Source organism: Bos grunniens, chromosome 12 (genome assembly GCF_055505025.1).
Source record: "Bos grunniens cultivar Pamir isolate PY7600 chromosome 12, Bosgru_T2T1.0, whole genome shotgun sequence".
Taxonomy (NCBI): Eukaryota; Metazoa; Chordata; class Mammalia; order Artiodactyla; family Bovidae; genus Bos; species Bos grunniens.
In genome coordinates, this window is record NC_141176.1 from 80,751,066 (window position 1) to 80,777,504 (window position 26,439).

The 26,439-nt window shown below is 43.9% G+C and overlaps 1 protein-coding gene across 21 annotated transcripts in view; it reads left to right on the top strand.

Annotated features, from left to right (window-relative positions):
- Positions 1 to 26,439, top strand: part of MBNL2 (muscleblind like splicing regulator 2) — a 161,740-nt gene that overhangs the window by 4,929 nt on the left and 130,372 nt on the right. The window contains exon 1 of one of the 21 annotated variants that reach the window (XM_086330308.1): positions 20,328 to 20,546. The exons of 18 other annotated variants lie outside the window; for them this stretch is intronic. The gene's annotated coding sequence lies outside the window, so the exon portion shown is untranslated. Of the gene's footprint in view, positions 1 to 20,327; positions 20,547 to 26,439 lie in introns of those variants that run through there. 2 more of the 21 variants (XM_086330319.1, XM_086330316.1) reach the window with 2 other exon arrangements.

Consider the following 26,439-nt stretch of genomic DNA (forward strand, 5'->3'; position numbering starts at 1 on the left):
GCAACATCGAGGCAAGCTGGATGCCACCGAAAAACTTTAGGGCAGTCAAAGTGAAAGTGGAAGTTGCTCAGTGATGTCCGACTCTCTGCGACCCCATGGAATTCTCCATACCAGAATACTGAAGTGGGTAGCTTTTCTCTTCTCCAGGGAATCTTCCCAGCCCAGGGATCAGACCCAGGTCTCCCGCATTGCAGCGGATTCTTTACCAGCTGAGCCATAAGGAAGGTCCAAGAACACTGGAGTGGGTAGCCTATCCCTTCTCCAGCGGATCTTCTCAACCCCAGGAATCGAACCAGGGTCTCCTGCATTGCAGGTGGATTTTTACCAACTCAGCCACCTCAGAGGACAGCAGGAAGAATCAGGAGACACCAAAGAGGGTGCAGGTCCCCGGGCCTGAGCAGCGTGCAGCCCATCCTCACTGGGAAACAAGACATTTACAAATAAGATAAAAATAGTTCTCAGTCGCTCAGTCGTGTCCGACTCTGCAACCCCATGGACTGTAGCCCACCAGGCTCCTCTGTCCATGGGATTTCCCAGGCAAGAGGATTGAAATGGGTTGCCATTTCCTTCTGAGGGGAATCTTCCCGACCCAGGGATCAAACCTGCATCTTCTGCCTCTCCTGCATTGGATTCTTTAGCACTGAGCCACGTAGATCAGCACAGATACCTTCAGAAGAATGGTTAGCCTATGTACACTTCCGTACCTTCTACAAAGGTCTTTCACAGACTTTATCTCAATTGACAGTTCATATCTAGGTTTAGAAACTGGGAGCCTAAAATTAGAGCACTCCTGTGGGGACATGCTAGGTAAAGCTTCTGGCGGAGATGAGTTATAAACCAGATTTTTAAAACTTTTATTCACTGATTTTTTTTTTCAGTGATTAATTGATTTGAATTTTGAAGAACAGGAAAAACTTACAAGTGCCCCTGGAACACGTGTGCACGTCTCTTTCTCCTGTCCTCAGATGCTTTCACAGACAAGGGCGTTTATAACTAGTACAGTAGGCAGCCACGTGTGGCCACGGAACAGGAGGGGCGGATGGTTGGCTTCGTTTTCCCAGCTCTGACTGCTCAGAAGGCATTAGGGAACAAAACCCTACCCTGGCTGCACGCCCCAACCCAGCCACACAGTAGCAGCGCGAGCCTGGCTATGACTGGCAGGAAGGTGTTCTAGAACATAAAATTCACAAAATCGTTGTAAATGGCTTACACGTCAGGGAAGAACCAAAGTCAGCAATGAAACCAAAATTCAGAGTATTCCATTTTCTTATGAGAGCATCTCATTGAGTTCTCTTAAGCCTGTTAAAGGGGTGGGGGCAGAAATTAATATTTTAGTGGCAAGTGTTATAAGCTGTTTTACACACATATCTTGGGTATTTTGAACCTTAAAGGAAGCCCACGGATTAATGTTATCCCCACAAAGTTAGGGCTTCCCACATGGCACCCAGTAAGAACCCATCTGCCAATGCAGGAGATGTAAGAGATGTGTATTTGATCCCTGGGCCGGGAAGATTCCCTGGAGCAGGAAATGGCAACCCACCCAGTATTCTTGCCTGGAGAATCCCCATGGACAGAGGAGCCTGGCAGGCTACAGTCCATGGTGTCACAGAGTCAGACACAGCTGAAGTGATTTGGCACGCACGCACGAACTGCGAAGTTAACGCTGACCAGTAGAAGTTCCGAAAGGTTCTGTAACACACCAGTGATCCCACAGCTAGTATTTGGTGGAGCCAAGATTTAAACTCAGACCTGATCATACCTCCGAGTCCTATAGAGAGACAGCACTATGTTTTCCATCTGAGCAGTTAAGATTGAGAAGATAAAAATAATTTGCAGAAAGAAATGAAAGCTCAAGGTGAAAGAAGGTTTATTATTTTAGAAATCTCAGATATACTTTACATAGTTTACGATACCTAAATACTGGGTATGGTAACACTAGCAGTATCTTACATCATATATCATTTCTGTTTTTATGCTTGTCATATCTTTTAATGGCCTTTTGTCCCCTTTTGTCCCCATCTTATAAATTAAAAACCGAATTTGAGTTTTCAGTTAATTGAGGTTAAGCCATGTGTTAAAAAATCTCACTAACCAAAAAATGGAAAAGTTGATCCTCAAAACTATGGGGATCTGTGCAAATGATATTTAATGAGATAAAATAGTCTTTAAATGAAATTACACTGCAGTCTGACTTGGATTTTTCTTGCAGTGGATGTAATGATGTGGACTAGAGCCCAACCCAAGCAATTTTGGGGAAGATAGTGTGTTTTTAATTAAGATATGGAATTGTTTGCAAAAATCTATAAATTTCTGGCATCTCAGATGCAAGCTCCAATTAATCAACTAAAAAGTATTGGTGAAGTATATATTATATCAATGATTTACTGCTGCTGCTGCTGCTGCGTCGCTTCAGTCATGTCCGACTCTGTGCGACCCCATAGATGGCAGCCCACCAGGCTCCCCCATCCCTGGGATTCTCCAGGCAAGAACACTGGAGTGGGTTGCCATTTCCTTCTCCAATGCATGAAAGTGAAAAGTGAAAGTGAAGTCGCTCAGTCATGTCCGACTATTAGCGACCCCATGGACTGCAGCCTACCAGGCTCCTCTGTCCATGGGATTTTCCAGGCAAGAGTACTGGAGTGGGGTGCCATTGCCTTCTCCCAATGATTTACTACTTATAATTTTAAATTTTCTGGGAGTTCAGGAATGTAGAACTGCTTTTGGGCTGGAGAAGTAGATGAGACTTCAAGGAGAAGAGATACGTCCTCTGGCTCTGAATAGATGTACTTTGTCTAGATCAGTATTTCCAAAATGGGATGTCTACTCCCCAAGCCTAGGGTCAGATCATTCACTAGGTGAGAAAAGGAAGCAGTTGAACTTAGCATCTTATATATTATTTAGCTCATCCTTTTAAAATGTTAATTTCCATGTATGTTTCATAATGTATGTAACATTAATATTATTATGCAAGTATAACATTTTTAAATAAGTAGATAACCTTATAATGGTTGTTCCTGCACAGAAGTATTTTTCTGATGGGTGGCATGCTTGGGTGCTAAGTCGTTTCAGTCATGTCCGACTCTGTGACCCCCATGGACTGTAGCCCACCAGGCTCCTCTGTCCATGGAATTCTCCAGGCAAGAATACTGGAATGGGTTTCCATGCCTTCCTCCAGGGGATCTTCCCAACCCAAAGATTGAACCCACATCTCATGTCTCCTGCATTGGCACGTGGGTTCTTTACTTCTAGTGCCACCAGCGGGATGTGATCCAAAAAGTCTGGAGTGGGCAGTAGTCAGAATTAGAGGAAGGAAGATTATCTCAAGGAGGAACAGCTTGGTGTGAGGGCCAGTATAGAACTGAACTTTGAAGAACAGGTATTAAATATCGGGGAGTAGGGGAAATAGGTTTATTTTTTGACTAATTTTTATTGGAGTGTAGTTGCTTTACAGTGTTGTGTTTCTGCTGTGCAGCAAAGTGGACCAGCTATATCTATACATATATGCAAGGAGATCCAACCAGTCCATTCTAAAGGGGATCAGTCCTGTGTGTTCTTTGGAAGGACTGATGCTAAAGCTGAAACTCCAGTACTTTGGCCACCTCATGTGAAGAGTTGACTCATTGGAAAAGACTCTGATGCTGGGAGGGATTGGGGGCAGGAGGAGAAGGGGACGACAGAGGATGAGATGGCCGGATGGCATCACCAACTTGATGGACGTGAGTTTGAGTGAACTCCGGGAATTGGTGATGGACAGGGAGGCCTGGCATGCTGCAATTCATGGGGTCACAAAGAGTCAGACACGACTGAGCGACTGAACTGAACTGAACAACTGAAACATATGTGCACTCTTTTTTAGATTTCCTTCCCATTTAGATCAACACAGAGCATTGAATAGAGTTCCCTGTGCTATACAGTAGGTTCTCATTAGTTGTCTACTTTTTTTTTAATATAAATTTATTTATTTTAATTGGAGGCTAATTACTAGTTGTCTACTTTATACGTAGTATCAATAGTATATATATATGTCAATCCCAATCTCACAATTCCTCCCACCCAGAAATTAGTTTAGATGGAGTCAGGGAAAATCAGAATATGGAAGAACTAAAGAGCCCTGTGGTGACTCAGACGGTAAAGAATTTACCTGCAGTGCAGGAGACCTGGAAAGGGAATGGCAACCCACTCTAGTATTCTTGCCTGGAGAATTCCATGGACACAGGAACCTGGTGGGCTACAGTCCATGGGGTCCCAAAGAGTTGGACACAGCTGAGTGACTAACATTTTTACTTTCACTTTTCAAAGAGCCATGTGGAGGAGTTTCATTTTTGTTAACATCACATCTAATGCTTTATAAGGATTGCACTGAGCTTGTAAAATCAGGTCAGAGGTTAGAAAATTTATAACAAGTGATGCCACTGGCCAGAAAACTTCTGCAATATTTCAGACATCATGTGGTAAAGGAGTTGGATTAGAATGGCAGTGGGAGAATGGAGGGGAAAGGGCAAATCTAAAAGGTGTCTTGAAGGAAAAATAGCAGAGACTGGTGACAGCTTAGAAGAGCCAAAACAACATTGGAGTTTCTGGCAGGAGAAATATCTGTGGGATCCTAACAGAAAATGGGGATAGATGGGAAAGGGGGCCAGTCAGTGGGAATGGGGTCAGGAGAGGGAGAAAGGATGAGTTTTGAGTCCTGATCATGGTGTCTTAGCTAATGATGGGTCACCCAAGTGGGTCATCCATAGACATCTGACAACATAAAATGGAGAAAAGCTCAGGCACCAGGCTGCAAATGTAAACTAAGACACACCTGTATGGAAGCCACTGTGGGGGCCAGGAGTGCTCACCAGGTCCAAGAAGAAGGGAGCATCAGTGGAGGCAGGCTGATGACCAAGGATGAGCCTTGGGGAGACTGCCAGGGCCCAGAAGAGAATAAGAGGTAGCAAAGAACCATGAAAACAAGTACCCACAAAGGAGCAAGACTGTCTATGAAAAATGAGTCACCAAGACTGTTAAGCATAGCCTCCATGGCTCCCGTCACATTATCCTGCCATAGTTACCCTCTCTGACTTGAGTGCTCAGGCCATGTTCCTCCTGGAGGCAAATATCAGTTCACTGCTGTGGTGAGAGCGATAGAACACCAGATGGATAAAGAGAATCTCCTGTTACACACACACACACACACACACACATGTACATATATCATATCTCATATATCTTATATCTCATGTATATCATATTGCATATATATCATTTATATCTTATATATATCATCCTCTGCCACCCTCTTCTCACCCTTGCCTTCAATCTTTCCCAGCATCAGGGTCTTTTCCAATGACTCAGCTCTTCACATTGGGCTGAGATAGTTAGATAGCATCAGCAACTCAATGGACATGAATTTGCGCAAACTCAGGGAGAGAGTGAAGGACAGGGAAGCCTAGCATGCTGCAGTCCATGGGGTTGCAAAGAGGCATATACTCTTTAGCTCAGTTAGCAACTGAGCAACAAAAACAACATACACACGCACAAATACTTGAGTATTTAAAGCGTGGGTCTTCACTAATAATCAAAAGAAAGCATTTAAAACCGACAGTTATCAACATGTATGCATCTATATCTCAAAATATACATTTTGAGGGTCTAATTGGTTAGGACAGTAATTCCAGAGTGATTGGAGATACCACTGGACACTAGGCTCCCTGTTGTCGAAGACCCAGGGTCCATTCATTCCTGGCTCCAAGGTCTCAGTTGAATCAGCCATAAGGACTATGTTAAAGAAAATGAGACGGTACCCACGTGCCTACGGTGAGGAAGCCAGAGCAACACTCCTCAGACCTTCATGTACACAGCATTTCCTTGGGGATCTAAGTGAAACAGCAGTGTCTGATCCAGTCAATCCGGGGCGGGGATCGAGATTCTGCATGCCTAACAAACTCCCAGGTGAGGAAGATGACCCTCATTACTCGTCCCAAAGGCTCTAGAGCACTTTGCTGGCATAAACGTCGACGGTGGCAGATTTCTGGGTCTGAGATGGTTTTCATGGAGCCTCTGCAGGGCTGAGGGCCAAGACCTGCCTTCTCCACACAGGAGGCCTTTCCAGACTGCCCGGGCTCAGACTGGAGCCAAGGTTGAGTCTTTCCCACGAGGCTGGCCACGATGCTGCTGTGGTCCAGGCTGTGAAGGTGGCCTTTCGGGATTTCTAGCATCCTGTGGTCACAGCAGCCGATGTCTGTGGATGGCCCCCGTGCCTGCGATGGCTGTCTCTTCTTTGTGGACACAGACTCTCACCAGTTCCCTAGGAGATTTACTCACCGCCTCCAGGGAAGGCTGGTGTGTCTGTTTACACGTCTGCTCCAGAGATTTTTTTTTCCTACCAAATATCCGTGTTCAAAATCAGCCATAGACTTTTTCCTCTTGACGGTGGTCAGAGCTGGAGCCTGTAGGTCCGACAGCCTTAGTGGATCAGTCTGGGGACCCCTGAGCAACTCAGCATTTCCGTTAAGATAATGCTGGTTCTTCCTCCAAAGAACAGAAAGAGTATAGAGGAAGTGTTATGTGCAATTAACATCACATTTAAAAAATGCTAGTTCTGAAGTTGTGTGCGATGAGTAAAGACATTAAGTGAGATGGCAGCTGTCTTAGGTGGTGGCTTCAGTGAACATCCAGGCCTGACCGTGGACAGTCTGAGGCCTTGTTTCATGTCCGCCTTTCTTTCCTGCCCTTGAGGGCTTCATTTTTCTGTTTGTTCAGCCTGGGGCCTCCTCTTTCCTGGGCCAGGAGTCCCGCTAACCTGATTTAGAGGAAGTCTGCCCTGCCCAACTGCCCATTTAGTCCACACACAGATGGCCAGTACTTTTATGCATTTTTAATTTACCCAATAACCTTTTAGGGCCAAAAGGCACCACGTCTTTATTGAGTTTATTGAGTGCCTACTATATGCCAAGCCCTCTGCTGAGAGCTTTATGTGTATCAAGTCAGTTAAACCTTTTTATGAAGAGAATGAAGTCCCAGGAGGCTGAGTTCTTTGCCAAGGTCACACAGGAACAAGCGACAGAGCAAGGCCGACAGTCCAGTTGGCGCTTCTCCAAACACCCAGACCTTTTCCGACGGTGCTTCCTCAGGGGGTAGCAACAAAAAAGGGATTTGCTTTAGAAAAATTTCTCTCACTTTTGCATGAACTGTTAGCAGAATTCACTGAACGGTTAAGTTAACACGCAAACAAGCAAGTCCTGGCAGGCTGCTCGGGCATGAGTTCAGCGTTAGCCGCGAATTCCTCCTCACGAAGGACCTGGGAAACCACCCAGGACGCTGGAGCATCGTCTCCGTGACGCGCTGTGAAGAGTGGCCCTCTTCCTCACCCCGAGTTTCCGCCGTGTCTGTGTGCGCATGTGCGGTGGAAGAAGCGTAAGGAAAGGCCTCGGCCGAGGTGCCCTGTAGACGCTGTCTCGATCACATGCAGTGGCGAGGTCTGTACAGAAGTGAGATGCTTTGTGTTGTTGCGGCTTTACCATCTGCACTTGTTGTTCAGTCGCCAAGTCGTGTCCGGCTCTTTGCAACCCCATGGACGTTCCTCACCATCCCCCGGAGTTCACCCAAGTTCATTTCCCTTGAATCAGTGATGCTGTGAGGACCTGGAAGACCCTTTGCCTTTCCATCAATGTCCCCGTTCCCAGGCAGGGCTGTTCCACTCACACGGGTCACCCGTTCTGCAGCAAGGACGCGTGGTCCTCCTCTCTGGCTGCGTCTCCTGACCATCCTCACGTGGCAGGCTCTCCTCTCTTGCTCTGTGGGCTCCTGAGCCAACCCGTGGCCTCTTCTCCCTGCCAAGGTTGTACCTGGCATCCCCACTAAATGGCACACGGAGGCCCCAAGTCTCTGGGGTTCTGGTCACACCTGGCTCTCACCTGGGGAAAAGGATGGTTTATTTACCACCTCAGGAAGCCCATCATTTGAACCCTGCAGTATCAGCTTCCTGGCAGCCACCACAAAGACCATCCCCTCAGGAAACAAAACAAATCCTATCTCCAGAGTTTCCTTGTTTCTTTTCTTCAAAGTCCCCTGTTGCAACTAAGCTGCAATTAAGAGGCAGGATCAAAGGGACTGGCGGCCTCTGGGGCTGTGGGACCCACACAGAGCTTTGCCCTTTTTTAACTCTTTGCTTTCTGTGACCTGCTGCTTCCGTCTTTGTTCCTCTGGGTGCTCAGGTATCGGAAGGGGGAGCCAAAGGGAGACAGGTGAGAGTCGGTGGAGCATCTTTGCAGACCGCCCCTGATTCTAAGAGCCTCCCAACTGACAGAACCACAAACGTCAGATGAAAAGCAGTGGGGGTGCCCCGTGGGAAGGAGTTGGTGGGATTTCTGTCTACCCTCCACCACAGTGCTGCCCGACTGCTGCTCGTCCGTCTCGACAATCACGACCCCATGATGCGTGCAGACCGCATTTCATTATAAAATACCTTCCCTGTGCTGAAATGCGATGTGACTCCTCAAGCCCTCCACTGCTCAGGCCATGTTCAGGCCTTTGGGATACCCCCAGAGAGTCAAATACCCCGTCAGCAGGCGAGCCCCTTCATGTACTTAAAGACAACAAGCAAGCTTCCTCCGATAGGAGCAGTTAGCACTGCCGATTATTTTCAGGAAATGATACTTCTATTTATGCAACCTAAGACTCGCAGTGTTCCTGGCAGCTTTGTCGCATTGGTGACCCTTATCGCTGTTATACTTGAACCTTGAACCAGCTGTAGGAGAGGAAGGGGTGGGGTTTTCCATGTTCCCTCAGGCTCTGTTCAGGCCTGAGTGTAGTGGAGAAAAACTGATGGGTAGGGGCTATATGGGGGAGGGACAGACAGCTTCCCCAGTGGCTTGGAATGATTGAAAATTGACTTCCGTTCCAACGGGAGGCTTTAGGCACCTCCTGAAATAGCAGGCAAGTTCCTGGGCATTGACCTGCAAAACTACCCATAGAATGATTGATAAATAGATATAGATAAGAGATAGATGATATATTTAGATTAATATATAGATAATACACTCATATGATCTATATAATACATCACATCTATTAATCTAGATGGGGCTTCCCTGATGGCTCAGATGGTAAAGAATCTGCCTGCAGTGCTGGAGACCGAGGTTCAATCACTGGGTCGGGAAGATCCCCTGGAGAAGAAAATGACAACCCACTCCAGTTTTCTTGCCTGGAGAATCCCATGAACAAAGGAGTCTGGCGGGCCACAGTCCATGGGGTCGCAAAGAGTAGGACATGACTGAGCGACTAAGCGCGCGCACACACACACACACACACATACACATTGATCTGGATATAGATTAATACAGATACAGATAGATATAGATTTAGGGATATATATATATATATAGATGGATGGTTATAGATATAGATTAATATTTATATACACAGAAGAGATAGGTAGATAAAAATATAGATACATGTATATACAAATAGCTATAGATTAGGGTATATAGATAGATAGATAGGTCTAGATTGATTGCTAGATGATAGAATGACGGATATACAGTTTGACAACCACACTGAGGCACTTTTCAGAGGTAAAGTACCTGCTTTGGGATTGTGTTTTGCTGTGTTCGTCTTTGGCACAACAGAAAGGTGATCATTTTAGCAGTAGCTCCGAGCCCTCCCAAGTTCCTCTGCAGCTCTCAGCACAGTCCTTAGCGGCTTAGACACACACTCAGCCTTCAGTAGATGCCAAGGTCACCGAAGGAACTAATTAATCCCAGCTCCCGTCGACAGCAGGCTGTACTAACCCGCCCTCCTTCCTAGAACAGGAGAAACCGGGAAAGATTTTCTCCCTCCGTTCTGCCCAGGCCTACTCAGGGCCGCCCTAAGCAAATAAAGAGAAGGGGGGAGATTGGTAAACCATTTTCCCGATGAACTGACCAGGCTTCATCTAGAGAAAGCCCAGAGAGGGCCTGTTCTAAGACTTTAAAACTTGAGGGGAGATAAGCCTGCCAGTTTTTCTTAGGAAAATTCCCAGGTTGATATTTAACCTGAAGGTCCCTGGGTTCCTGCTCCATCGCAACGTTGCTTTTTTTTTTTTTAACTACTAGTTTCATTAATGTCCTTTAAACTCAGCCAACCGTCTTTGCCACACTGAAAATTTGCCTTTTTAATTGAAACTGCAAATTTTCCAGCTGGCCACGAGGGAGCATGAAATTTGTTCCCCCTCAGGGTGAAGCTGATGTTGTATAACCCAGACCACACTAAATAATTGATCAGAGAAATTCATTTTGAAGGGAGGGGTGATTTTTGGCAACACCGACGGGCCAACCACGCAAGATGTGAGACTGGGGAAGGTTGCGATTCAAATATCGTGGATCCTCAAGTTAATATCCATCCCCTTAGCCAGATACATGTTGGGTCTTGAGTTAATTGTTTTGCGGCTGTGGATCTTTGTTTGAAGTTCTGATCCTTTCCTTTAGCACAGAAAGTCACTGAGAAGCTCTGACATGGCCCACGTACTTTATCAGGTCAGCAATTCTCGGTCAGTGGGTCCTCCCAGGCCTCCCGAATCTTCCAGCACAGGACGGGCATTAGCCTGGAATTAGTTTCCCCTTACACAGTTTGGCAGAACCAGCAAATCCTTGAGTTAGGTTTGTGACACTCTCCATCTTGTTCTCTGCTTCAAAACTGGGGAAAAAAAAAAAATGAAAACCATATGTTCAATACAGTATCAGGCTTCCTGTGAATATTGTGCGAGGAAATAATGATCGGAGACCTAGCCATGAATCCAAAGGCTTGGGAAGGGGGAGCCGACCTGCCCCAGCAGGTAGGGACGGGCGATGCTGTGTGCTTCCTTTCTCAAAATGGCACGTCGCTGGAAGGCGTCCAGCCTCTAATGGGGAAAGCAGAGAGGCTGTATCTACCGACTTATTCCCTCCTTCACATCTTCCTTCTTCCCCTCACATTTTCAGGATTGAAAATTAGAAACACTTTTCTCCTACACACAAAATTACTCCCTCACACACACTTTTTTTTTTTTCTGCTTTGAAATGGCAATTGCTGCCAGAAAAGGTCTCTCTCTTTTTTAAAAAGTATTTATATTTATTTGGCTGCACCAGGTCTTAGTTGCAACACGTGGGTTCTTTAATCTTCATTGCAGCATGTGAGACCTTTTTAGTTGGGGCATGTGGGATCTAATTCCCTGACCAGGGAACGGACCTGGTCCCCCTGCATTGGGAGAGCGGAGTCTTAGCCACTGAATCGCCAGGGAAGTCCCCATTAAAAGGTTTCTCAAAAAACACACGCTGTCCTGGCCAGAACAGTCGAAGGGTTGACTTCGGCTGTAGCCAGCTAGTTAGACGTGACTAGCGAGGGAGAAGGCTCACCCTTTGTGGAAAGCAAGGTATGATGGGAAGGGAAGCCAGAGGAGTATCCAGGGTCCTGCTAGGAGTTATTGCTCAGTCTGGGTGTGCATTAGCCAGTGTGCTCAGCTGATGGAAATCCAGCAAGCTGGACACTTAGGATAAGGGGTGCGGTCTTTTGGTCTTTCCTGCCTTTAGGAAGAAAGTTTTAAATGTAGCTGGTTGCCTGGCACTGTTCTAAAGGGAGAACTAGTCAGAAGGTCCCCCTATTTCCTTCTTTTATTTCCAGTCATATCTCCCCACCTTGGGCTTCCCTGGTGGCTCAGATGGTAAAGAATCTGCCTGCAATGCAGGAGATCTGGTTTGATCCGTGGGTCGGGAAGATCCCCTGGAGAAGGGAATGGCAACCCACTGCAGTATTCTTGCTTGGAGAATCCCATGGACAGAGGAACCTGGCAGGCTACAGTCCATAGGTCACAAAGAGTCAGACATGACTGAGCAACTAACACACACTCCCCACCTTACCTGTTTCGCTTCTAAATTTCTGAACTTCCGAGATGGGGCTCCATCTCCACTAATAACAAGAACCATGAAGCCATATAATGTCTTACTCCTTAGGCAGTGGAAGTTAATCCTTCACATGCAAACTTGAAATCCTTGGTGAATAATAACGATGATAATCATGATGGAAATCGTAATCAAAAGACCACTTTGTCATGGCGCACATAAGAGCTACTTTTCTCTCCCTGTTTTTACTTTTTTTACAAACACATGAAAGTTTTGCTTCAAGGACTTTTTAAAAAATCGTATTTGTTAGTCAAGACTAGTGGAAGAAAGGGACACCCTGGAGACCACAGATGACAGTGCCCTTTGCCCTTTCGAGGGAGTGCAGATCTCAAAAGATAAATAAGGGTGGCTGAGGGTAGCCAGGATCCAGAGCTTGCGGATTGTTAACATGAGTCAGAATCCTGGGTTCCCTTACTTAGTTCAGATGAACAGGAGTTACCAGGTCACTTGGACCTTTGGTCTCCTGGTTGGCATAAATCAAGATCACCAGGCCACATCTTGGGGCTTTTGTGACGACCTGGCAAAACAAGGTAACCAAAAGTACCCTACACACCGTGAAAGCCCCAGTGTCAGGGGGAGACATCTGTTGGGCCAGGGCAAACGTGTTTTACTGAGTGAAGTTTTCTTGGCGACAGAAAAATTTGCAGAGAAAAAGATTCTGTGTGCAAGGTCAAGATCTTCAGTGTTCCTCATTTCCTTTTCTCTCGTGGAATTTATGCTCTAGAATAACAGATAAGATACAGAAATAAATCGTCACTATCAAGGTAATCTGTGCCACATAGGAGGTATAAGGTGCTTTTCCAGGAGATTAGCTGTTGTCCAAGTGAGTCAGGGAAGGCTTCCTGGAGGAGACAGCCTCTAATGGGCGTATGAAGGAAGGGCCAGACCGTGGTGCATGCATTCGGGGAGCACCCAGGCTGGTGTCCACGGAGCAGGGGGCAGAGTCCAGGAAGTACTCATGGGGGCACAGCTAAAATGTTTGAAGGACCCTGAATGCCACGCTGTGGATTCTGAGCTTTATTCAGAGTGTGGCAGAGAGCCATTAACTGTTTGTGAGCAGGTGAGTGATGGGGTGAGGCCCTGCTTGAGGGGGATAATTCTGTGAGCACAGCTTAGAGCTAGCACTGTGGGCACCCAAGAGTTGTGGAGGCACGAGCTGGAATGGTGGCAGTGAGACTTGGTGGGAGACAATGCCCTGATACAGGGGCAGCGTCCTAAGATGGTGGGCAGGACTTGCGGAAGCAGAGGGAGAAACAGGGAGTCCATGAACTGAGGTCACAGGAACCTTCATGCTGTCAATGAGAACCTCACAGAAGGAGTGGGGAGGGAAGGAGATTGTTCTGGGTCATCGGAAGATTGAAGTGAAACTGAAGTGTCCTCGTGGAAGCGTAGGTCGTGGAGTACAGAGCTCAGTGTGCATTTGGGGCTCATCCGCAGAGGAGTTGTACCTGAGCTCATAAAAGGAGTTGAGATCCCTAAGGAAGCAAGTGTGATCTAGAACGTGGCTGACAGTACAGGCTTGGGGAATGCTTACAGTTGAGGGGATTTCCTAGACACACTCCCGCAGGCAAAGAAATCCAACGTGAAGAGCATTTCAGAGGACAGGTGCTCCTTGGGACAGGTGTGTTGGCTTCTGGACATCTCCAGTTGCCTTTAGGTCTGTGAAAAGAGATTGGGATGTTCACTCTGCCCTAGAAATAACGCTGATCAGTGATAGCAGTGATAGCAAGGCTTCCCTGGTGGCTCAGATGGTAAAGAATCTGCCTGTTGTGCGGGAGACCCTGGTTTGATCCCTGGGTCGGGAAGATCCCCTGGAAAGGGGAATGGCTACCCACTCCAGTATTGTTGCCTGGAGAATCCCATGGACAGAGGAGTCTGGAGGGCTACAGTCCACGGGGTCGCAAAGTCAGACATGACTGAGCGACTAACTCAACACAATGATAACAGTATGAATGTGTATCACTGTTTCCTGAGATGATAATGGAAGATAATGCCAGATCCTAAACAAAGTTCAGGAAAGCTGAAAACTGAGGCAAATGCCACAAGAGGCATTTTTGGAGCGTGGTGACCGGGCAGCTGATCAGCAAAGAACCAGAAGAGCAGAAAGTTAAAACATCCAGGGAGGGGGTGTGGAGAATTTAGAGCAACCAAAGGAGAGATGAGGTACGCAGAGGGGAGACAGGGTTAAGATAAGAGGGTGTCTGTTTGCCGGAAGGTGGGCTGGGAGGGCAGATGGTACCTGCTGTGCCTTGAAGCCTGAGGAGGCTGCAGTGGATAGACAGGCTGAGACCACCAGGGAGTAATCGTGTTTGAAAATGTGTAGAAACAGGTCTGATCCTGCTATAACAGGAAAGGGGGAAATCATCAGATATGTTTGAAGGAAGGTAGGTATAAGCTGAGGTTTAAATGCTTCTCCAGGGAGACTCTGAGAGACCTTTGCCTTGAAATGAATCTTACTCTATTCAAGGCAGCCATCATGGGGTGATGCCAACACACTGCATCGATCCCCAATTATTAATTAAAGATGAGCCTTGCATCATTGAAGGCTTAACTAAAATACAGTGGCCGCCACTGCTTTCTAAAGTGCCCTGCCGATGTTATTTGTTGTTCCTTTGTTATTTACTTGTTCTTCTTAGCTGTTCCCTTTATCTCACTGGGTTCAGCAAATAGATAATTCATGGGCCTAGAACTCTTTTTCAAGATCACAGTCTGTCAGTAGAGATGTTCACATGTGGAGTATTTTTAAAGCCTCCTTATTTGAGCAACCTCCATGCAGTTAAAACCCCTGTCTGGTAAGAAGTAGGTGTTCAATAAATGTTTGTGGGACACGATTCAGTGAAATATTTTATAACTGAGACAGGCCTTTCTAGAGATGATTATTAACCACGAGTTGTACTTACAGAAACGCATAGCCCATCATCCACCCAAATATACTCAGAAGTTTCTATCACAGACACAGAGAGAATTCATCTCTCCCCCCACCAACCAGAGATTGTGCACATTTGTATGAAATTGTCTTTTAGTACTGAAGAGGGGCCAGCTAAACCTTGACCCCTTCAGACAGAGCTCTTTTTTTTTTTTTTTTTTTCATTTAAACATCAGAGAAGAGGTGTCGCTGATGAAGGCAACAGAGAGAGACCAAGGGTGAGATGCATCAACGAGGGAGTTATCTGGAGTGCCCTAACTTTTAAAATAAGTCTCAGTTGCTTAATTGCTGTAGGACAGAGCCTTCTGATTACATTCAGCTGCACAGAATGTACAGCACATCTCACAAAATGGATTGGCCTATTTATTCGCCCTTGAGGGCCACTTGAAAACTAAGTCAAAGATAAACATGCCCACAGTCCAGGCCAGAATGAGCTCTTGTAGCCATTGGAACAAGGTCATATTTCTGTAACCACATGGACTGCTCCACCCAATTTTGTCCATGAAGAAAGAGGTTGTTCTTTCCAAGCGCATCTCAAAATCCCTCACCGGTTACTCCAAATGTTGGTTTCACTGGCTGCACAGACTCTTGGGAAGCTTGTTAAAAGAACAGATGACAGATTCCTAGGCCTCAGCCTCTCAGATTCCAACTTGGGACATCTGAGTTGGGACCCAGGAATCAGCATTTATTGCAAGACCACAGAGTGATTTGTACACAAATGAGAAAGAGACCTCCTGGCCCAGAGGTTAAGAGAGAATTCGAGCCCTGTGTTCATATTCTGGCTAGACCACAGACTAAATGGACAACTTCAGGCAAATTAAAAAATGTGTTTGAATATGTTTTCTCATCTTTGAAATGAGGGTAGTCATTTCCACTTCTCAAGGTGATGGGTAGCGTTATAGATTACACACATAGAGAACTGGGTTTGTTCTCTACTGTACAGAATAAACATTCAATTGCAGAATATTCACCCAGTATATTTCTCTGGGTGAACGTGAAGCTGGTGGGGACTAATCCCTACTGAATGCTACAGACCCGCTACACAATTCTGGAAAGAGGAGGGCTTCCCCATGACTCTTTCTGCAGTTTCTCCATGTCTTGGTATCACTCACCAAGAGTTCACTGTTTTCTCAGCAAAATGCAAGAAGGCTTTATATTCTACAGAATAATACTATACCAGACTTTTGGGGAAGACTTATATTTGATAGGGATGGTAAGACACTGGAGCATGTTACTGTGGACTAAAGGAATGTTTTTGCTTTGAAAACAGGAGGACTGGGCCACTTTCGAGAACTTTCATACCGTGTGTGTATGAAAGTGGAGCTCTTAGCCCAGCTCCCTGATCACCTGTGCCTTGAGATGTTTCAACAAAGATAAAGGTGATTCTGTCCCCACTCAGGCTGCTGTTAGGTCATTCAGACAGCAGGTAACTGGCTCACATGGGGACCAAACTCCTGAACTTACACTTTTGGAATGAATGAATGAATGAGCAAATGAATTTCCTCTGAGACCCTGATATACTCCCAACAGCTGCCAGTCCATTCTGGTCCTCTGGTCCCCGAGGAAAGGATGGTCCTTTGTTGCTTAGAGAATAAATAAGCAAAGATTTCTCCAAGGTGTTTCCTGCAACCACACGCTCCTTCCTTCCTGGAGGTAGTGACCCAGTTGCCTGTGTTGGAAGGCTCAATGTCACATGTCCGTTTTTTTCCCACTGAGAAGCCATCAACAGCAGAAGTATTTTCACAAGTTAGGTGCTTACTGGTGCTCCAGGTCATGAGATCTGGGTCACACACAGACAGGAGGAAAGAAGTGTGGAGCTGAGTCCATTTGATCTATACACAGGGAGCAATAATAGAAAAGTGAAAAATTTAAAAAGTGGGGGTGGAATGCAGAAAGAAATTTATGATACTCTGGGATAGAAGGTCTCCGTTTCAGCTCAGGATATCTACAAATCTTCCAATTCATTGTGAATCATTTTCAAGAGGCTCATTCTCTCTACTTAGAACATACTGATTAAAAGCCAACTGTGTGCCTGTCCGCAGATGCTTCAGAAAGCAAGAAAAACAAAGATGATTGATAGCCGGCAGTCGCACTGAGGTGTTAAGACACGCACATGCATACACATCTTGAACACACACGCGTGCACACAATGGAGAATCTGACTGTAACTCTGTTTGGATTAAGGGGCCCAGGCACTTACTGCTTAATCTGTGGCAGGAGAGAGGGAAAAGCCATCAGAGTTAGACCGACTGGGCCTGACTCCAATTGGAGGGGCCCCGGGTTGAGAAGGATGCCTGGATTTAGATAACTTCGAAGGAGAGCGGAAGACGTCCCATATCAAAGGAAACGGTTCAAACAAAAGCCAATAGGAGGAAATGAGCTCTCATTGTGTGCACACATGGGGCTCCACAGAAAGGAAATTGCCTGATTCAGGACACTTCCGATGCCTCCTGAAGCTGCGAGGAAAGACGTGTGTTCCCACAACCCGAAGAAGGTGTCTTTCTCAACCCAGGGCTGGCCGCAGTGAAAAATGGGATTACAAAACGTATCCTTGGAAACCTAGACGGTATTTTCTTATGCCTCTCTTGATGCTCTTGGGTGTTTGGAGATAAGAAAAACTAGGGAGCAGACACAGGGGTAAAGCTCATTCATTCTTCGGGGTCCATCAGCTGTCTGAGACATAGCCTGTGCCTTGCAGGGCCACTTCCTCTCCACAAGGCCTTTGTTGGCTCCCTGGGGTGGATCAGACCAACCGGGATGAGGTCCCATGATCAGTTCAGGCCCCTCTGTTACAGACAATAGTAGCATCAGCAGTCTTGCAGCCTGCTCTCGTCCATCTAAACTACAGTCCTGACCATGAGCTTTTGATTTCGCAGGATACAGCTTGGTCTTGCCTGGTGCTTGTCCTGGGCCCCATGGGGAACATAGATGTATATATGACATTCCCAGTACTCAAGGACTTCTTCATTCCAGTAAACAATAAGAAATAGGAATTTCCCTGGTCGCTGGAGACCCTGAAGTAGGGGTAAAGTGGGGCACCTAAGAGTTGTTAAAAAGGCATGGAATGAGCAGGACTTTTGTACTTTTCACCTTTGTGTTATTTGATTGACAGTTTGAGTACAGTCAATCTTGAGTCTGTGAGATGCTACTGTAAGTGGCATGTATTACACAGTCATCCTCTGAAAGGGGTGCTGGTGGAAGGAGAAATGACAGAAGACTTCAGCAGGGCTCCAGGCCCAGTGCACGGCCAGTCCCCCTCCCCCTGGCTGAGAGGATGTGCTCCTATGGAGGGGTCGCCATTGGCCTCCGCCTCGACCCCCATAGCTTTAGCACGAGCTCAGGCGTCCTCTCCTCCATCTGCCCACCACGTGACTGTCTGCAGCCACAGCCAGGAAGCAGGTGCGGGCAGTGGATGTTGGAGAGAAAGTGGATCCAGGCCAGTGCTCCTTGAACACATCAGGTTCACTGCGCCTTAGGCAGATGGATTTCCAGTTCACTGTGGAGAACGGAAAATTAAGGCCCTTAAATTTCCTTAGCAATTGCTCTTTATCCCTTGGGTCCTTTATTTCTTTGGTCAGTCCATCAGTCAGCAGACCCCAGGTAAGTACCCAGATGCGGTTCTGGGTGCTGAGCTAGAAAGAGGTGTTAGCCCGGGCTCAGTTGGCTCATGTTCTAACCAGACTCAACATCAGCAAGGTCAGCACTGAGGACATGACGACTCAAGTAGGTGGAGCACAGTGGCAGGAAGAGTGCCTTTCTGGGGCAGTGGGGGTGGGGGAACAGGGCCGGGAAGGGCTTTCCAAGAAGATACATTTGAATGGGGACCTTGTAGGGAGCACCCAATGACAGCCAGCGAAGAAGGGGGAGAAGGCTGTCACCATCTCCTCATTAGTGAGCTCCTTCTAATTAGTGGCTTCTGAGGCTTATCAAGACTCATCTATAAACTAAAACTAATAGGCAGTTAGGTTTTTGTTTCATTTTGCCTCTTTCCTCCTACCTTTCAAGGGAAAAACACATGAATTAAAGAGTTATTTTGCCAGCAAATAGTATAATACGGATGCACCGAAATAAGGCTATTTTATTCAGCATGGATAGGGCTAAATATTTAGGGAAATTTTTGTCCTGCAGCCTAGATCTTATTTTGTTATCATTCGTCAGAAGCAGCAGGGGAAAGAGTCAAAGTGAAGCTTCTCTACAGATGCCTACTTGTTCCCCACACACCGTCAAAAATGAAAGAAAAGAAACTGCACCCTTCTGCTCCACCGTGGTGTGGACTGTCTGCTGCCCTCCCAGCTGGTCAAAAGTGACAGAATCCAAAAACACCGTTCGTCTCACATGACATTGGATAAAGGCGGTTTCAAAATTCCTCATAGTTGAAAAGCCTTAGCGTTACAGGGTTAGGTCCTAGAAATGCTTGTAAAATTCCAAAGCCATCCTTTAGTTGCGTTTGCTTTCTTTAAAATATTACCACATGCCCCAAGAAAAACCGCACTCGTGAAAATAGATGCAGCAAATTTAAGTTCACTCGTGTTTCAAACAGGTTGATTTTTTTTTTAAATCCTGAATAAACACAGGCTATCATTTTAAGAGCAACAAATTGAGAGAGACAGAGAGAAAAAGAGGCCAGTACCCAGGAATACTGCTGAGTAGATCCTGATCAGAAAGGGAGACATGCCGTCTGGTAAGGAAAATATGGAAACTAAACAGAGACAAGTCAACTTAAATTCAGGTTGATCCCACCAGCCATTGAAGTTCACTGAGAACCGTGAAACTTTGGCTTTTTCGTGTATTAACAGCGCTTTTGTGCCTTTGTTTTACCATGTAGACCAGCTGATAATGTGCCTTGTTCCTCACTGACTTTGCAATCTCATTCTTTGCCACAGATATAATGGCCTGTTTGTTTTGCCACTAATGCACACTGGCCAGAGAATCAGGCATTTGTTTTGCAGTGCTTGTTTTGAAGGAATCAGCTCTCGGTACATCTTTGCACTGCCCATAAAAACAGAAGCTTATCTGGGTGACAGGCACCCCAGGTAGACTTCCATTTATCCACTACTATAGAAAATGAAATTGAAACATAATAAAACTTCATTTCAATCTAATTACTGAAGAGCCCGAATTATAGACTATTCATAAAGATGTACACTTTTCTTAATTATAACGACATACAGCAATGTGAACCGGCCAAGACTATTTTATCTCATAATGACTCTTAAGAAGCGCTTATTAATGAAGAGATAAGAGTGATTTATAAGTAGTATTCCGGGTATTTATATCTAAATGAATAAATGAATGGTAATGAAATGTCTGAGACATTTGTGCTCACAAGTAGGGTAAATATTCCCATTAGAATTACATGAAGACGGTTCATTTATTCAGCAAGCACGCACCCTCTACCCTTGTTTTTCACAAGTAGTTCAAAGGTAACCTTTAGCCTAGTCTGGGGGTGGCTTCGGCTCAAGGGAACTCTGATCTGTAGGTGGTGGCTGCCTGCCTGGAAACTTGCTTTGAGAAATTTTAAACTGCCAAGTGTAGACTCATGGGAAAAGCACTGGGATCAATTGGTCATGCCTGCCATGGACGAGGAAGGTGGGGAGGGGAGGCCTGAGTGACATCCATTTGGTAGTCTGGCATAGGCCCTTCCAAGGTGTTGCGATGTTGGAATCCTCACAAAAGTCCTCTCCGGAGTAGACCGCAAGGAGATCGTAACTTGCATGCCGCAGGTAACACTAAATTTCTGGGTGTCTCCAAAATCCAGCACTTGAAAGTTCTTTGTACAAGGCTGGTATCCATGGACCCATCCTAACTCACTCAAACCCTAAGGGAAAAATTAAGTTGCCTTGACTAAAGGTAGCTATAGAAAATGCACTTCTGTTTTTTCTAAGCTTGAGGAAACAAAATGATTTTACAACTCTCCTTTTCTCTCCTTTCTCCTGAAAGTGATATTAGGTGAGCCAGGGTGGTGGGGTTGGAGGCTGTTAACACAGGAAAGAGCCGTTTGAGATGGGATTCTGATGTTTTGCTCTAGTTTAATTTGTAGTCATTTCTCTCGCTGTTTTTGAAAGAAAGTGAACAAGTGCTTATGTCCCTCCACTAAAACAAATCAGGAATTCAGGGCCAGGTCCACAGAGCAGCACAATTTTCTTTGATTTCTAGGTTAAATAACAGATAATGAATAGAGCAGAAGAAGGGAACTAACTCTTTTAAAGCTCTTGCTATGTTCTAGGCACTTTGACAATTACTTTCAAAACATTAATTTTTTTTTCTAATTTAATGTGCCCTGAGAGAGACATATAATACTGCCTCATTTTACAAATTAAAAAAAAAGTGAGGTTTAGAGCATTTAGACTGTTAGTTCAATATGGAGCTTAAATTGCAACCAGCCTCTAAAACTGGCTGAAATTTCTGTTTGGAGTTCAAAGTTTAAACATAACCACTCATCCCAACATCCCAACTTTCAAACAGGACTTTGGCAGTGATATTTCAGGCATTGACTAATAAGAATTTTAGAGCTTTAGCATTTTGAGAGCCCTCAATCAATGTTGGTTACTATTATTTCTCTTTATCTGCCTACACATACACATAATCATATATATACATATATATTCATGGGCCAATGCCTGTTGAACTTCAAATGTTTATGGCGAACCACTTTGCCTCATTATTTCAAAAAGAAAAATGTGAATGCCTACTCTTTACGTTAGAGAATGATCTAAACCTCGAAAGGGGAAATTTTTATGGGAGGAAAAGACTGTAAAGTATACAATAAAATCAGCAGTGTGTATAAGGAACCAGAATATCATCCTGACATTTTATACAGTATGTAAATTGCACTTCTAATCCAGGGGAAGTCTGCTTTGAGTTAAGCACTGTGAATAAACTCCTGTTTCTAAAATTCTCTGTCTCTGTCTTCTGGTGGGAGGGGGCAGTGGGGTTGGCGGTAGAGAGGGAATTTTTTTTTTTTTTTTAATCTGAGAAGGCTTTTTATTAATTTCTTTTGCTGAATTTTTGACCCTGTAAAGAAAAAGAGAGCTATTGTACTGAACCACACCACAGGACAGGCTCTCCCCCAGACGGGATTTTTTCCTTCCTGCTGAAGGACACAGATACCAGCTTTATGAGCTGGTTACAGTCAGCTTTATCGCAAAGCCAGTAGATTTTCTTAATATACTTATTGCTGTTCTGTAAATAGCACGGGGGCAGTCGTGAATCCGAATACTTATGGGGTCACAATGAGACTGATATTTGATAATCTGGGGAAGACAGTGTTGAGTAGCCTAAATAATGAAAGTTGTAATTGGAAATCTTCCTTTTGTGCAGGCTGACAGTCTCCAAACCAACCCTTTGAGTACCTGTTGTCCACCTCTGAAATTTAATGAGATAGTGCATGCTGGAAGCACTTTATTCACCAGATAAGATTCTGTGTAAAGGACAGCTGATGATATTAATGAGAATAATTATATTGAGGCTTTTCACTAAGACATGAAGAGAGCTTTAAGATTGCCCACCATGTCTTTTTTAAAAAGATGATCCATTAAAAACTGCCGTCTGCTTTATTCTGTTTTTTATATTCAGCAATATTAGGAGGAACAGGAACCTGAATCCTGGCTATATGTTAATACAGAAGCCCTCAGAGAACACGCTGTTTGTTTTTCCTTTAAAATAGTTTGCTGCCCTGATTTTTAAAATTCCAAATTGTCTTTTGATTGGATTGTCTTTTGAAAGAGGGACCAGAAAAAGAGATTCATTCTAAGGTCTAGGACAGAAAACCTCTCGCTTTTCATTCTAGAAGAACGTGACTATGGTTCTTCTCAGAGCTCTTAAGGAAGGCATCGTTTCTCTCGTATCTGTTTCTCTTGTTGATCAGTTGACGTTAATGATACATTTTGGGATACGCATCTGTGAATTCAAATATAAAGTATCATGGATTTTGAGGCAGTGGTGTTGCTTATATGAAAAATGTTTAGAACTCGAGATGTTTCTTTAGGTTCATTCATAAAGTCAGATAGCTTTAAAAAGCAATTAACAATGCCTCCCTATATTTTAGTCACGTTTTTATTTAGTGGCATTATTTTTGTTTTAAATAGTTTGTAAGCAGTTTAATATTTTGGATCTGCTGACTGATTGCTTTGCTTGTAACTTTTAACCCCCAAACCTAGGTGGACCCATACCTAGAACACATTTAGTTTCAATCAAAACATATATAGCAAATCCTTCTTCACACTTTCTCAACCGAAAATATTCTATCATCAGACAGTCTCATTCTAGGTTTCATGTTTTTATGTTGCACTGGAAACAGTGTTTCTTGGCAAACGTTTCTTCCCATATTTATTACTCCTGGATTTAACGTGTAATTCTTTATTCTTTGCATAACAACTTACTCTTCATAATACTTCATAGTCATGTTTGACGCTCTTGTACTTGATTGAATAGCTTAGTTGATTAAAGCATGAAACAGTGATTATGGGGCCCTGATACCGCAGACTTACGCTTCATTCCAAACCTTAGCCAGCAATCCTTCTAAAATACATGCTCCAAGTCCCTAAAGAGACCAAACCGTAGCCAACATCTTTAGCCATTTGAAACCCAAAAACAAGTTCCCTACTGCTATTAAGAAAAGTAAAATTCAGAGGCCTTTTTTCCCTTAAGAAACCCCTCTCTTTTTATCTAAAATCTTATTGAATCAAAGGAGGTGATGAGACAGTGGAGCCATAGCCTGAATGTCATGCTTAAACTGTCTCATTTGGTGCTTCCATTCGTTATGTCTTATTATTAGAAATAATAACCAGCAGTTATAATGTAACATTTTTATTCCCAAGTTCTATGAAAAGTGCTATGCAAATTTTACTATTATTGGAAAGCTGCAATTTGCAAGCCATTGTCACTCTGTTCATTCTTTCCTTTAATCTCTTTTCTTAAAAGTTGGCCAGCCCCTCTACCACTACCCACTCACTGTGAGTTTGAATTATTCAAATTAACATCAGGTTGTTGAAATACTAAACTGTACTTTAGCTTGTGACTTATTTTTCAGTAACACTGATTATTATAATTTCTACTGATCAACTTGGACAACAGTCTATGACATATGATATGCTTATTATCTCATCTAACTGGGCAAAGTTCACAATCATGAAAGTATGTCCAGACTTAGCAAAAGAATGTAATTTCTCTATCTTGCTACTTTCTTGCATTTGAGGCTATTCAGGCTGGGAAGTGTACTTGCAGCTTATACATGATTGTCCCTAGATTTTCGTAACATTTGACCTATTGTTCAGGAAGTTACATGTTTGCAAGCATAAAAGCCCAGGGGGCATTTTTAGAATTTTTGTCTTAAAATATTTTTTGTTTTGTTTTCTGGTAATAGAACATTTGCTTCCTAAAGAAAAAATATAAAATATTTATATCACAGAAGAAGTGTTTGGATCTGATATTCTACATGGTTAGAAAACGTGGTTATTAAGAGCTGATTAATGTCCGATGATATGAAGATACCATCATTTATTTAGCATTTCCTGTCACTTAACATTTACGTTGTTTAAGCAAACTAATTGTTTGTTCTCATAAATCATGCTGTGATTAACATCCTAATACATAAATATTTAATCCCGATGCCTAATTTTTTTCCTTCAGAATCTGTCTCTAGTGGTATTCCTGGGAACTGCTGTAGTTTTTGATCCAGTACATATTTGAGAATATTTTTCACTTTCTGGCAGGAAATAGAATATGATTGAGTGTATTTATTTGGAGTAATACATTTTTCACTCAAAATTCAGTAGAGATGTTTCTATTGACTTTGATTAGTGTTTTGTACTGCCCAAGAGAAGTCAGAAGCCAATGAGTTCATTTGTAGCTAACTCTTTGGGGGGGGAGGGCAGAAAGGCTAATAATTTTAGAAATCTCCCTTTATCTCCATAATTGCTAGGATGTTCACAGGCTTTTTATTAATTTGCCTCGAGCACCAAATTCTCTTTGGATCTTCTTTCTCAGTTCCTTTCGGAACCTCCCAAGACTTTGTTACCTGTACCTTTTAAGTATTGCTCCTATTTCGTTTCCTTCTCACTCACTCTCTCTCTCTAAGGCATTAATAGTTCTTAGGTTGGATCTTTGTTTTCTCACCTCCATAGCTGTCACTAGCTTTCTGATCATTTTCCTCTTTGTCCTCTTTGAATGTGTTGCATGAATATGTCCGGTGTATTCTCCACCTCACTGATTCCATTTTGTACACTGACGGTGCTCTTCAGTGCATAAAATTAAGTTGTTGTTTTTTTTTAATCTGCTATTGAAATGTTGGTTTACTCAGATTCCTTTCTTACGTCAACCAACTACTATTTTTATTTCTGGATAGCTCTCAGTCCCTTTTAAGTTCAGTCTGTTGTCTTTTTTTCTCATCTTTCCTTTTTTAGTTCATGTGTCCATGAAGAAAGCATGAATTTTACTCAACTTTACTGAAAACACAAAGCAAGATGGTATCTTAATATTTCCCACTTTTTTATGATAAACCTTGAGCATTCCATCTTGATCTTCGTTTTAGTTTGCAAAATCTTTCCATTGGTCTCATATTGGATCTTCCTTACAAGTCTAGTTTTTTGCCTTTTTTTTTTTTAATTCATTTATTCATCTTGAAGGAAGTCTGCTCAGGCTTGTTTCTTTTTATTCAACCAGGGCAGAGAAATCTGTGTTTATGGCTCGTCACTTGCCACCTGACTGTCGATAACGTCTCACCTCAAACATGAAGTAAAAGATTCCTTGATGTCAATTTGATGGAGTTCCATGGTGGTACAGCTTCAGTACAGGGTGGAGGGGGTTCTGGTCAGGAGCTGCCTGGTAGGGATGTGTCGCCTCTGCTCAATTTCTTGTTATGAAGGTTACTTCTGTCTACCCAGCTTTTCCGTGTACTCAGCCTGTATGCGACGTATCCAACCTGGCCAAGCCTCACTGCTGTTGCTGTTTCTATGGCACAAGGGAGTCTGATCAGTGACCTGTTGTTTTCTGGTTTAATATAACTCCTGGGCAAAAGCTGGGGGTTTTCAGTATAGTAGTAGCACAGACTTCAAAACATGTGTCTGATATACTTTCCTTGTTTCTAACCCTGCTGAAAGTTTTCTTTTTCCCCATTTCTTAGATCAACTGTTAGTTATTTTACTGGGGATTTTGTGGGGGAAGTTAGATAGCTACTTGCACTCAAGCTGACACTGAACCAGAAGCTTCGCGTCACCACCGATTGAAACCATAAAAGATCGGCTTTTTGTTGTTCTTTTTTGTTTTCTTTGTATGCATTGTTTTTTTAATTCTTCAAAAGACATGCCTGCCTGTTGTTGCTGAATAATTCACCTATATTTTCTTTTGCCATTTTGTGGATTATCTTTTTTAATCAAATCAACATAGAATTTATTTTGAGGAACGGTATGAGTTTACAAAATAATTTTTTCTTTTCAGTTTTTCTAAACCTTTTTCAATATGAATAAGGCATCTTTTCCCATATGCAGTACTTATTTTGGATCCTGAGTTCTTGGTGAACTGGGGTCTCTCTCGAGATACTTACAGTCAGTTTCATTGATTTAGCTATCTGTTCCTTCGTTAGTAACAACCTGTTTTGATTGTTTTAGATTAATAGCA